Source organism: Canis aureus, chromosome 4 (genome assembly GCF_053574225.1).
Source record: "Canis aureus isolate CA01 chromosome 4, VMU_Caureus_v.1.0, whole genome shotgun sequence".
NCBI classification, from domain to species: Eukaryota; Metazoa; Chordata; class Mammalia; order Carnivora; family Canidae; genus Canis; species Canis aureus.
The window spans coordinates 30,642,423-30,655,958 of record NC_135614.1 but is presented as its reverse complement, the minus strand read 5'-3'; the positions used below and the strand labels follow the sequence as shown (position 1 = coordinate 30,655,958).

Here is a 13,536-nt window from a genome sequence, read left to right as displayed (position 1 = left end):
GGGTAGCCCAGGGAGGGCAGCAGAGGGCCGGGCAGGGTGGAGTAACTGCGAGGCAAGAAGCCGGTGGGACCCCAAAGCCCGCAGAAGGTGGGGGTGATGAGGGAGACATAGGTCCAGAGATGGGTCAGGGGCTCCAACTGAGTGTCGGGTGGGGGGTGGGGGCATCAAGGATGACCTGGGTGCCTCCGCCCGGCCTCTGGGGGCTCGGGTGCTGTGCTGGACCAGTGGCTGCCCGAGTCAATAGGAATCGACCAGGATCCCAAGGAGCCCTGGGCCCCGCCCCCTAGGAAGCCCTGACTTGGGGGAGGGGCACTGGGGCCAGGTTGCCACCACCTCCGCTCTGTCCCCCTGCTGACCTTTCTCCTTTGTCAGCAGCTACCGGAAGGGCCGTGCAATCTCGCCAGGCCGGGGGGGGGGGGGGGGGGGGGGGGGGGGGGGGGGGCGGGGGGGGGGCGGGGGGGGGGCTCCCTCTGCCTTCCCACTTTTAAGGAGCATCTCTAGAAAGTCAGAAGCAGGGGCACCAGGGCTCTGGGTGCATGGGGGGAGAGGGAAGCCTGGTGGGGGACAGCCGCAGCCCCCTGCTGGCAGATGGGAGAGGGGAGAAGAAACAGCTGGACCAGACGGTGGGGGGGGGTGCTCCGGCCAGGCTGTGGGGGATGGGCAAGGACATGGGTCTAGAAGAGGGCTCTATGAGGTGGGGGAAGGGGCCCCATGGAAGCAGGTGCACCAGCCACCCCGAGAGCCACGGAGGTGGTCCACCGGGGGCTGGGCGGGTACTCAGGACCTACATGGGGCTGGCATGGTCCTCTGTCCTGCTGCGCCTGGAACGGAGAGGTGTGTGGGGCATGGAACTTGCAGCACTAAAACCAGGGTGGCCCCAGGCAAACCCTAACAGCTGGGCACCCAAGCAGGGCTGAATCTAAATTCAGGTTTTTACTTCTACCACTTTCGGATCGTATGTGACCCCCCCCGCCCCGTGCCTCAGTTTCCTCATCTGGAACACAGAGCTTGTACGAGCACCTTGTGTACAGCTGTTACGAAGATGAAATTACACAATGTTGTAAAGCGCTCAGCATCACCCGACGCCGCATCTGACGCCAACCGTTCAACAAATGGCAGGCGGCTGCGGCTACTGCCACTCGCTGTCCCCGCTATGTGACTACCCTAAGGACCAGCTAACGCGCACTAAGCGCTTGCCCCGGCCCCAGTCTAAGCCTCATGCATATGTGCTAATTTAATGTCACAGTGATTCTGGGGCAAGGCCCATCATGCCCCCCATTTTCACAGGAGGACCCGAGACACAGAGGAGCTCAGCCACTGGCCCAGGTTCTCCCACCAAGTCCAGAGCCCCCAAACCACTTCTGTTTCCACTGGGCTGACACCACCGCTGGGGACCCGCAGGCCAGGGTCAACACAGTTCTGGTTCCACTGACCCAAGGGCAAGGACGGGACAAACACACAGGTGGGGCAAGTATGGCAGGACGCTCTGGAGGGGTGTACAAAGGAACAGGCGAGGGACCCCCATCCTCAGGGAGGCTGAGTCCCGGGTCCTCAGTCTGGGTCAAGACCTTCCCCTCTCGGTCCAAACACATCAATCAAATTTATTAGGCTACGAGGGTCTACACATACCTTGTAAGAGAAAGCGGAGCCCCAGAGGTACTCATGTTTCCTAGGGACCGAGGGGGCCCAGCTCTTTTGAGCTGGTACTTTCTACAGACTACCTCATTTCATTCATACAAAAACATGACACCACCACTCAGGATGCCCTCTTCCGAGAGGAGAATATGGAGAGGCTCAGAGACTCGCTAAGGTGGCACAGCTGGATTTGAACGGGGCCAGCTCCAAAGTCTGGGCTTCTCTTGGCTGCTCACGTGACAGGATGAACAGGCAGCGTGAGGGCAGGAGGACACAGCTTGACCATCGTGTTAGGACTTGAGGTGAGCACCAGGTAGCTCTGAGGATGAGGGGCACAGCTCCCCTCCCCCTAGAGTTGAGGTTGCCCAGGAGAAACTCCGGCAGCTCAAGGAGGGGGCCCAAGCACGCAGGGGTAGGGTGGCCAGCCCGGAAGGGTTCTGCACCCAGAGGGGGTGAGTGCCGGGGCTCAGGCAGGGGCCCGGCGCCCCAATGCCTCTTCGGTCTTGGGAGCCGAGCATGCAATGCCATTCCTGCCGTGACCCCAGGAAGTCCTCCGCACAAGGAGCTGCAAGCTCACAAAGCAATTAGCTCACGGCACCCAGGAAAAAGGTCGCCGAGGTGGGCAGGCAGGCGCTCGCTGGGCAGGGGCCCTGGGAAGCTGGGCCTGGTTATTTTTAGCATCTTGATTCAAGAGGAAGGAGGCCCTCCTCCCCACCAGGTAAATGTCAGGACGCTGACAGACCTAGCCAATTAGAGCCGCTGGAGCTAAGGAAGAGCGACAGTGACGGGCGTCCCGGTCCTCGGCTCCTCGGTCCTTGGGCCCCCGGGCTGGTCCTCCATCCTCCACCTCCTCTTCCTATAAGGCCCTGGCTCATCAGCCTCCTGGCCGCAAACAGGCAACACGGGCTTGGTCCCCAGAGGAGCCTGACCTAGGCGCTAGGACCCGGGTCTGCGTTCTGGCGTGCCTGTGTGCGCGACGCTGGCCCAAACTCCTGCCTTCTCTCCCCAGACTGCAGTTTCTGCAAAACAGGCCTCCCCACAAAGCCCACCATTTCATTATTTACGAGGGTGACGGGAGGCAGGGTCACGATGAGGCTTCGCGTGAGGGTGGCTTGCCCTTCCTGCCGTGGGTGACTGCCGTATTCCTGCGGAAGAGAGTTCTGGGCTTCTGAGCGGGAACCCTGGCAGGCCCCGGGCCGACGGGGCCTGAGCTGGCTGCTGTGCAAACTGCTAGAGAGGTTTGCGCAATCTCGGGGACTAGGTGTCCAAGAGCCTGTGGCCGCCACCCCGCTGATAGCAGAGGGTGAGGGAGGCCGCTGTGGGTCAGTGGAGGCCCAGCAAACAAGCCGGGCTCAGCCCAGGGCTCCGCGGAGGGCCTGCACTCGGGGCAGCACCAGGCGCAGCGCCCACAGCACATCACAGGCTTGTTGCCGGCTGCGGGACTCGAACAGTCACCAGCTCCGAGCTGGCCTCCAACCTTCCGGATGGCCATGGACCCCCCCTTGCCTGAGAGCAGGAAAGTGGCCGTTGGCCATAGGAAGGACAGGAGAAGCCCACCCCACGGACTCTCAGCTCTGGGGGCTCCTCTGGAAGCCAGACCCTTAGTCCTTAGGGGGTCCGCCCCAGGGGGCCCCATGCCCCATCCTGCCAGATTAGGGGGGACTCCTCGCAAACCCCTGGAGTCTGAGGTCAGCTCTGCCCAGCCAAAGAGAAGCCCTGGGTCCTGCAGCAGCGTCCTCGCCATTGGTCACCAGCTCCCAGGGAGCCTAGGATCTTGACACCTGCCCACACCCTTCCACTGAGGCACTCCAGGGAGATCGGAGGGAAACTGAGGCACAGAAGTGGGGCAGGAGTCTGCTCAGGGACTTAGCAAGTTAGAAGCCAAGTGCAAACTCCCTTCTTCTGCCATCTGGCCTCTAGGGGGCATGTCCATCCCATTTCCTTTACTGCCCAGGCTCAGGCCTCCATCCAGCCCGGCAGACCTCCCCCCACCCCCACCCTGTGTGTCCCCCTCAGGACCTTGGCCCAGCTGGTCCCTTTGCTTGGAATGCTTTCAATTCACAGTCACGACCCTTCTTCAGGGTCCGGCTGCAGCCCCACCTCCTCCAGGAAGCCCTCCTTGACCCCAAAGTCCTCTGGAACCCAGGCGTTTTTTTTCTGGATACCACACAGATCTGCAGCTGCTGGGTACCCTGTGGCTCGGCCAAGGGGGCTGACAAGGGACACGAGAGGTCCCTGGTTTCCCGCGCTTTACTGTCCTTTCCCAACCCCTGTATCTTGTCAGCTTTCAAAGAGGGCCCCGACTCTGGAGCATTCTCTCCACCCTGGCCTCTGGGCCACTGCAGTCTCTAGCACTCACTCCTTTCTCGTGGTAGAGATGGGAGGAGAAGCCCTAATGGTCACAGGCCTTGGCAGGAGGTGGTGATTACAGGAGGTGGAATACAAAAGAGGCTTAACAGAGCCAGGGCTGAGGGTGCCCTATGCAGTTCTCATGTCCCGGTTCTGGGCAGATCTCTGCAGACCCTCAGAACTTCCCAGGCCCCTAATCCTTGTGCCCCTGGGCCCTTGGGGGTTGGTCCTGGCCCGAGGCCAGGTCATCACCCCCCACTGCAGGTCATGGGCCTTGCCAGGGTCTGTCCCTGTCATGCTTCCCAAGAACTGAGGGTGGCAGCGGGCCCAGCTGAAAGCATGGAGCGCCACACTGGGCCACACTTCAGTTTCCCCATCTGTACCATGAGGCACGGCGCCAAACAATCTCTAAAGACTATTCCTCCCCGGGGCAGCTGGGATGCTAGGCTTCAAATAAAGATGCCACTCTTGCAGCCACACCCAGTATCTGCTCCCTCCTCACAAGGTCACTGAGGCTTGGGACCTGGGACACAGGGCATGGGCGTGGTTGTCCTCACCCCAAGTGTGTGGCTTTCAGACCCGAGGGAGACCAACTCCAGCGCTTACAGAACCAGGTGAGCAAAGGAGGCAGGGAGGAGCCCCCGTGGTGGCAGGGAGGAGCCCCCGTGGGCCCCGTGGTGAGTAACACCCAGGGAATCCTTCCCGGCATAATTTAGCAAATCCCAGCCTGTCCTTGGAGGATCCTGTTGGGGGTCCCGGTCAGAGGCCCCTGTGGTGCATGGAGAGCTCTGCATACCTACGGGGTGATCACATCCAATGGGCGGGGCTCACACTGGACTCTGGGAGAGCCAGAGACCTTCCTTCCCACCCTTGGGGGAAAATGCCTCCTGCCTGGCCTGATGGCCTCATGCACCTGCCATTGTGATGCTGGATGACCCTGGCTGGTCTCTGGGTTTCCCTGTCCCTACTACATCACTCAACAGGTTCGCCCATGTCCCCCTTCCAACCCCACGCCCGGGCTAAGGTCAGGTCCGCATCAGGGAGGGGTGCAGATGGGGGTAACAGAGGGTGGCCCCTGGGCTCTGCTCCAGGGCGGCTTTCCATTCCAGTATTTTGAAAGACTGGCTTTTCCTCCTGGTAAAGAGCTCCAGCCCCTGGCCCAGGAGAGGCCCCAGGGGTGCCTGGGGTGCTGCAGAGGGCCCAGAGGAGCTGGGGATCCAGCTGCTGGGGTAAACAAACCCCCAGCCCTGCTCCTCCCTGCTGTCACTATCTCTGGGTGGATCGGGAGCCCCAGGGAGTGGGCCAAAGCCCAGCCTCCCTTTCTGGCCTTCCCAGAGCTGCTACTGCTGCTTGACAGCCCTTCTGGCTCCCTACTCTCTACGGGGTCAAGGTCAAACTCTGGCCCCGGCCTTTGATGCCCTTGGGGGCTGCCTCAGCATCTACTTCCAGTTGTGGCTGAATGCATCTTCCTCTCCAACTGGACGTTCCACTGGGTAAGTCTGCCCAACTGTGCAGAGACCCCAGGAAGACCCCATTCTTATGCTCCGAGTGGGGACCCAGCCTCCTCCTGGAGCCAGTGCTCCCTGCCTGCCTCCTCTAGTGCCAGGGAAGAGCTGCTCCCCCCAGATCCTGCTGCCTTCACACGCCGAGGACGCCCTGCTAGCGTGCTCTGCACTGGAGACTCGGACTTCCAGGCCCAGGGCTGTGCTCACTCACGTCTCCAATGCAGCTTCAGCTTTGGAAGCCAGTGCCTAGCAGCGTACCGGAGCCTGGTAAATGTTCAACACGCTCCGTGAATGGATCACCAGGAAAGACGCAAGTACCTGTAGCAGACGGTACCACCTGTTATGGTGTCAGATAGAACTGGCCCGAATCCCAGCTCTGCCAACAGCTCTGTGACCCGGGGTATGCTTCTTACCCTCTCTGTGCTTTGAGTTTCCTTATCCGTATAATAGGATAATCTCAGTTTCGCTGGGCTGTCACAGCTCTGGAGACCACTGCAGTCTGTGAACCCCGACCTGTCCCAGCCTTCTGGTTCCACGTACCAATATATAAGTGCTCAGAGAAGGGCAGCAACTTGTTCAAGATCACACAGCAGGTGGGCGGCAGGGCCCAGGCTTGAGCCAAGTCCTGCTCAGACCGCCTGCCAGTGCTGCCCCGCCGACTCAGAGAGTGGCCTGCCTCGGGGAAGGAATGATCTTCGGGCTGTAGACCATCTCCAGCTCCAGCCGGGGTCAGGGCTGTGAACTCAGGGCAGGCTCCTGAGGCTGGTGGTGGAGAGGCCTGGGCCGCAGGCAACAGATTCCAGGCAAGGAGAACGGGGTGTGCATTCTCAGCTGGCGCTGAAGACGGACAGGCATGCCATATGGGGACCCGGGAATGCCGGCACTGCGTGGCCACGGCCAGGCCCGCTGTCAAGGTCTTTGCAGCCAGCCCCAAACCTGCCTCCCACCACGTAACCCTGGAAGTCTGCTGACTGACAGCTGATGGTGTGCATGCTGGCAGCACGAAGTCACAAACCAAGGGCTGGAGGCGCTGGCCGGGGAGTGTGGCTGTCACCCACGGCCCTGCCCACAGAGCCGGAATCAGCAACTGTTTGTGATTACCTCATGAAACTCGAATCCAGCCCAACCCCAATCCTGCTGTCTCCCTACGTCCTTTCTTAAATGACACCAACCGTGTCACACACACACACACACACACACCCGCCACCGCCATGTGCCCATAGCACTCGGGTCAGCTCCAATCACCATCCTCCAGCGGCTCACCCACCATCGAGCCTTACGCGGTGGAGGGCTCACGACGTTCTAGGCGCCGCGGCAAAGGTTCACATGGCTTAGTTCCCCGAGTTCCTCACACCCCAGTGAGGCTTGTCTTATCATTACCCCGATTCTAACCATAAGGAAATAAGGCACAGAGAGGGCAAGCCACTAATCTGGCTGTGCCCAGCCTCTGTTGGCTGGTACGGCCCAGCCCAGCTCGGGGCCTTCTCACCTCTCTGGCTGATGTGGGACTTGCCCGAGCTTCGGAACCACATGCATCTGGCTCCAGGCCATCTGGCTGCGGGAGCTGGGCCAGGTCACCCGCCGGGAGGAGCAGGGCTGGGGCTTGGCCTGTTCCAGCTGGCCAGACCTCCAGCTCCACCAGGCCCTCGTCGGCACCCCAGGGCACCTCTGGGGTCTCTACTGGGCTGGAGGCCGGAGCTCTTTCCCAGGAGGGAAAAGCCAGTCTTCCAGAATGCTGAAATGAGAAGCCATGCCAGAGCAGAGGCCAGGGCCCTGCTTCTGTCGCCCCAGTCTGCTGTGGGCCTGCCCGCAGTCTAGGTGCTCAGCCGGGGGCTGCACCTCTGAGCCTCAGTTTTCCATCTGGCAAGCAGCACAGGGCCGCACAAGGGCTTGTCCAGTGGTCTGATGGAGTGTGAAAGAGCTTTGCACACCGTAGATAAGTCTACAGCACAAGAGGTCACGGCAGCTCCCGGAAGGGTCCCCCGGCAAAGGTCGGGAGGGAGGGGCGGGGGTCACAGAAGGCACCACAGCAGCTTCCCTACAGAAGTGGGTTTGCCAAGCAGAGACGGGCAGGCAAAGGTCAATCGAGCAAAGACTCTGCCAACAAAACACAGAGCAGACCCTCCCAACCACCTCTGCCCTTGGTGGATTTGGCAAAGCGCAGAGAAACCAGGACCCAGCAGTCAGGGAATCCCTGGACATCACTGCCTTACGGGAGGGCTATAATCCCACTCGCATGGAAGCCAGCGTCCCAGGCTGCTGGCAGGAGGGCCACACCTCTCCCCTTGGCAGACAGCACTCCTGGAGGTGACGGGGACTCGACCGAGGCCTCTGGGCTGGTACACTGCTGGTGGACACTGCGCACAAACTCAGCTGGCACTTGATCCCGCAATCCAGACGTTTAATACGGCTGGGGCGGGCTGCTGGCTCCGTGGGCAGCACCCTGGGGCCCCAAGCTGAGCAGGACCCAGTCCCAGTTTGACGCTCTGCGCCACCACCGTCCTGAAATCCATAATCATTTATGAATGAGCCTCTCGTTTTTTGTCTTGCAAATTACGCAGGGTCAAGATCCTAGTAGATTCTTATGGATGCGGGGGGGGGGGGGGGGGGGGGGGGGCCAGGGCTAGTGAACAAAACTTCCACCTCTCTAGGACTTTCCAAGAGCTGGGCTCTCTGCTCGGTCGGCTCGGTCCCTCCAAAGCAACCCAGCAAGTTTCTCCTCACCTCCCGCCCGTCTGCTGGATGCCCCTCCCAGATTCTTCCCACACGTGAACTAACCCCCCACACCAGGCAGACCGACGCCTCCCTGTGCCACGGAAGCTTTGACCGCTGAGAAGCTACCGGGCCCCAAACGTTCCTTCTCTTCGGGGCACACCCCTCCTTGTGCGAGCTCGGGAGAGCATCCTGTGCGCGTGCGTGGGAACACGTGCGCCATGAAAGCCCGGGCCCGTCTATCTGTTGTAAGAGCGTCAACAGTCTTTTGTGAATGCGTGTCCAGGAGTGTGCACGTGTATGCACGTCTACCCGTGTGCACATGTGCATATCTGTCGCATGCATGAGTCATGTCTGCACATGTGTGCTCCGCTGTGTATCACTGCATGCACCTGTGCACGCACATCTGCATACCCTGGGCCTGCATGGACAGGCTTATAAGCACACGTGAGTCTGTGAGTGTGGGAGTCACACCTGTATCCCTGGACTGTAGGTTTGGAGAATCCCCTGGAACTTCTATCAATACCTGTAGATGAGACATCGGGCCCACGTGTGACGATACCACCACCCAAATCATCTTCCTCCTCACGAAAATCTCGGGCCCTCTCAGACACCCACTGGGCCACAGCCGGGTCCACCACCTCCCAGAAGCCCTCCTGAACCCCAGCCTCCCCACACTCCCTCAGAGCTCTCTCATTAACCCCCACCCCGCACCAGGGCAGCTTTCTTGCCCTCCTGCCCCACCGCCGTCCTGCAACCTCCCTGCCTCAGTGTCTTCTGTTCTCACTCCCGCTCTCTGCCCATTGTTCCGGCCCTACCTGAGACATCCGACCTCTTGCTGCACCCTTGGACAGTCCTCCGAGTCTCCCTGCTCTCAGCAGGGCCTTTCCAGTAGCCTCTCCGACGCAGGCCTCTCTCACTCAGAACACTCCATGCACCCGTACCCCACCCCACCTGCCCTTGGGCTCCAGTTCTCCATCCTGGCATCTGTGGCCTTTAACAGCCTTCCCATCCCCTTGCCAACCTCATCCCCCATCCTGCCAGGCTCTGCTACCCATGCCCTGCTCCTGTCTCCTTACTTTTGGGTTACCTCCCCCAGAACACCCCCGTCTAACCTCTCAATATTGTCCACTCCACTGGTACGGGGCTTGCACAACACGTGTTGTGATTTCCCGGCTTCCCGACCAGGGCACAGAATGAGATCAGCCCTTGCCCCCTGTAGCCAAGGGCCTGACATCGGGCCTGGCATACAGTAAGGGCTGGATAAAAGCTAGGGAAGCAAACGAGGGAGGCAGAAGGGAGAGAGAACCTTACCCAGCCAGCATGCTCCCCTCTAGAAGGGGCCCTAGGTACCACCTCGGGGACCCCAGAGGCCAGGCCTGATTCATGTCACGTCGCATCCACAAACCATGACCCCAGGAAACTGCAGCCACTGTTACCTTGTAAAAGTCCCCTCCCTTTGCATTGAGTTGAGGACGTGGCACTTCTGAAGACCCCATCATGGCCTCAGTTCTTGCCCCCACAAGGAGGCTAGCAGAGGTGGGCAAGGCCAGGGACGGAGCCGTCCAGGGATGAGGGACTGGGGCACTGGAGCCACACAGACCCATAGGTGAACCCCACGGGGGCTCAGCCAGGTACATGGCCTCGGGCAACTTGCTTCCGGACCACAAGCTTATACGATGGACAGGATATGAGCACCTGCCTCTCAGGCTGGTGTGTGGGTGGAAAAGAGCTGACAACCACATGGAGCTCCGCGCGGTGCCTGGCACACAGTGAGGTGCCCGGCACGTCAGCACACCCACCACTATTGCTCTCCAGTACAGATGGGAGGGCCGGGGCCCCGGCCGTGCAGGGACGAGGCCCGCCTAAGGCTGCATGGCGCCTAACATCAAAGTCCCAGGCCAGGCAGCCGCCGCCGCCACTGCCTAGCTGCCTCTGAGAGGAGGACACCAAGGAAGAAGTGAAAACTGAGAAATAAGCTCCCGCCCAGCTACCAGCTCCCCGGGCCCCACGGCGCCAGCCCGTCCTGCTCACCTGCTGGGGCCTCTGCGGACGACCAGGACTCGAGGATGCCAAGGGCGTCAGGAAGAGGAGGCCGAGGTGGGAAGAGGGCGGTGGCCTCCGCGGTCCGACGAGGCCGAGCACAGCACTGCGAGTCCTGTGGGACAGACCAGAGGGCACGGTGAGCTCCGAGCCAACGCAGTGGGTGGCCCTCGCCGGCTTCACTGACCTCCAGAGCCTGCCTGCCTGGCTCCTCTGGCATCTGTGAAGGCTGGGCGGGCCCATCCAAGTGGGGCCATCCCAGGAACTGGACGCTGCTCCCCACCTCCCCAGCCAGGGCCTAACTCCTGAGCTTCAAGTTAGAGGCCTGGCCCCGGCCCTGGCCCCAGCACCGAGGGCCGCCCCTACAAAGCCTGGCACTACAGCAGCTGCAGCGCACCTGTACGCACACGCACACGCACACGCACACCTCTGTGCTGCAGCTGGCCCAGGATCCCAGGTCCTGGCCTTGGGACGTGTCCGGTGCTCTGCTCGGAGCCCCATCCCTGACTTCCCAGTCTTTCAAAGCCTGGCTGGCTTCGAGACTCTGCTCAAGGGCCTCCGCGGGTCCTTCCCAGGCCTGCCCCTCCTTTCTTCGTTCACCTCCCAGGGGCTTGGGGTCCGGCTGACCGTGTCCTCTCCAGCTTTCTGGAGGCCAGTCTCCTCCCTGGGCAAAGCTCTGGGACAACAGGAATGAGGTCTACCTCATTCCTCTCCTCAGAGGCCAGTAAGGTCAGTGACGGCCGGAGGGATGGATGGACAAACAAATGAGTGACCAACGGATGGTACAGTGAAGGCATTCCGTGAACAAGATGAAGAAAACTGGCCAGCTGACGTGTGTCCTGAAATCAGGAAGCCCACTGAGCTCTCCAAGGGCCTCCTGATGTTACCCCCACCCCCCACCCCAGTAGAGTCTACAATACAGCCTTCAGGCTGTGGAGAGGCAAGGACTTGGTGAGGTTGACACTGTTGATTCACAAGGGTGGAAACCAAGGCCCGGATGGGAAAGGGTTTCCTCCCAGGGTCCTACAACAAGAGACAGGCAAGGCCAGAGGTAGGACCCCAGTCTCCTTGGGGACTGCTTTACCCACTGCCCGGAGCTGTCACAGATGGAGGCCACCATGGCGGCCCCTCTGGCTCCTGTGTCCTCGTGTGTCAGCTTCTGACACGGGCGACCAGCTTCCCTGGGTGTTGGGGGTCAAGGAGGCCATCTCACGGGACGGCCCTATATCCTCGGGATAGAGGCCTGTGGCTTGAGGTGGGTCCACTGGGGACATCAGAGGGAGCCTCGGGGTCAGAGATCTTCAGCCAGGGGGACTTTCTAAAAGCCCCACTGACACCTTGCTCCCCTCCACCAAGCCTTGGTGGGCTTCCCAAACACTGCTGGAGGGGCGTATGCGCTGGTCACCACCTTAGAAACTAGTTTGGAAGTATCTCCCACCTTGTGGCTTGTCAGCAACCCAGCAACTCCACTTGCAGAGATACGTGTGGGCACCTGAAGATGCGCACTAGAATGTTCAGAGCAGTGCTATTCCTAATAGCCAAAATAACCCCAAAAGCCTCTCGAATGGCCACCGAGCATAGAAGGGACAGCTGGTGTATCCACACAATGGAATAAACACCACACAGCAATGAGGACAAAGGATCTGCAACTAGATCCAACGACAGAGAGAAATCTTACAGACGTAACAACCAAAAGAAGCCAGACTACAATAGAGAACATACTTAAGGGGCCCCATTGGCAGGAAGGTCAAGAACAGACAAACTAGTCCGTGCTTGTGGTTGACTTAATATGGCGACAGACTGTTTGCAGCAGTAACTCCTACCAAGTTGCAGGGAGTCTACTCTCCACCCCCTGGATCGAGGCTGGACTTGAGACTTGTTTCGACCAGTAGGGTTTTAGTGAAAGGAACATTTTTCTGACTCACAGAGACTAGGCCTTAAGGGGTACGCTGTTTATGGCCTTGATCCCTGTTGGAGGCCAGACTCTCCTCCTGGAGGATGGGGGACGACTGAGGCAGCTCAGCCCACAGCCAGCACCGACTGCCAGATGTGACTGAATCCATCGCCAACCTTTTGGTCGGGTGACTGAAGTCGCATGAGCCCAGGGGAGACCAGCAGACGGCCTGCCCAGGCAAACCCCAGAGCAGGGAAATATAATAAATGATGGTCGTTTGCTTGAAGCCACTAAGTTTTGGTGGTGGTGGTGGGGGGGGGTTGTTGGGCAGCCACAGGTGGTGGAGAGCACGCTGCTGGAAATCAAGAGTCAGTGGCCTGGAGGGGAAGCGGTGACTGGGAGGAGGCACACAGGGGCCCCCAGGGGGTCCGGAATGTTCTTGATCTGTGTGGGGGTTACACGACTGTGTTCGCTTCGCGACAATTTGTCAAGCTGCGCTTCGGATACGCACACTTTTCTGCATGGATGTAATACTTCAATAGAAGCTGAAAACCAACCAACCTTCTGTGTGTGTGTCTCTCTCTCTTTTTAAATGAATTTTATTTTATTTTATTTTTTAAGATTTTATTTGTTCATGAGAGACACACAGAGAGAGAGGCAGAGACACAGCAGAGGGAGAAGCAGGCTCCATGCGGGGACTCGATCCCACTCCGATGTGGGACTTGATCCCAGGACCCCGGGATCACGCCCTGAGCCGAAGGCAAACGCTCAACTGCTGAGCCACCCAGGCGTCCTCCTTCTGTGGCCCTGCCCTGGTCTGTCCACCTCCCTAGCCCAGCCCTTGCCTGCTGGCCTCATCTCACTTTCCCCTGCACACTCACAGGACTACCTCACGCCTCTGCACCTGGGATGCCTTTCCTTTTCCCTCCACGATTCAAGCCCAAGGGCAGGTGGCACCTCCTCCTGGAAGCCTTTCCTGACTGCTCCCAGGCTTTGCCCAGGTGTCCGGATTTACACAGCTCTCTCTCACTCTCTCTCTGGGCTGGGCCTTCCTGAGTACAGATTAGTCTTCTGCTCTGCAAGAAAGAGGGTTGGGCAGCACCTTTCCTCCTCTTCCACCAGGGTCGAGACCTACACCCCTCCCCTCCTCAGAGGGATGCTGTGATGGCCAGAGCAGGTGTCGGTGGGGGGATGGCGGCCTGGTGACCACAAGCTGGGTTGTATGCCAGCACCTCCCAGGACCTAGGCTTCTCCCACATACATGGAGGGTGGGCCGAACATGAGGGACAAGGAAGGTCTCCCGGACTGAGGAGGGCTTGAGGGCAATGACACCTGTGAAATGCATACCACTCCCCCACTCTTAACGATCTATTGAAGTAAAAGAGCGGCCTGCATGCC

At 60.1% G+C, this 13,536-nt stretch overlaps 1 protein-coding gene across 5 annotated transcripts in view; it reads right to left on the bottom strand.

The window, feature by feature from the left end:
* The window catches only part of ZMIZ1 (zinc finger MIZ-type containing 1), a 230,700-nt gene that overhangs the window by 173,614 nt on the left and 43,550 nt on the right, over positions 1-13,536 (bottom strand). For all 5 annotated transcript variants that reach the window (XM_077895172.1, XM_077895180.1, XM_077895177.1 and 2 more), the window contains exon 2: positions 10,236-10,359. The gene's annotated coding sequence lies outside the window, so the exon portion shown is untranslated. The remainder of the gene's footprint in view (positions 1-10,235; positions 10,360-13,536) is intronic.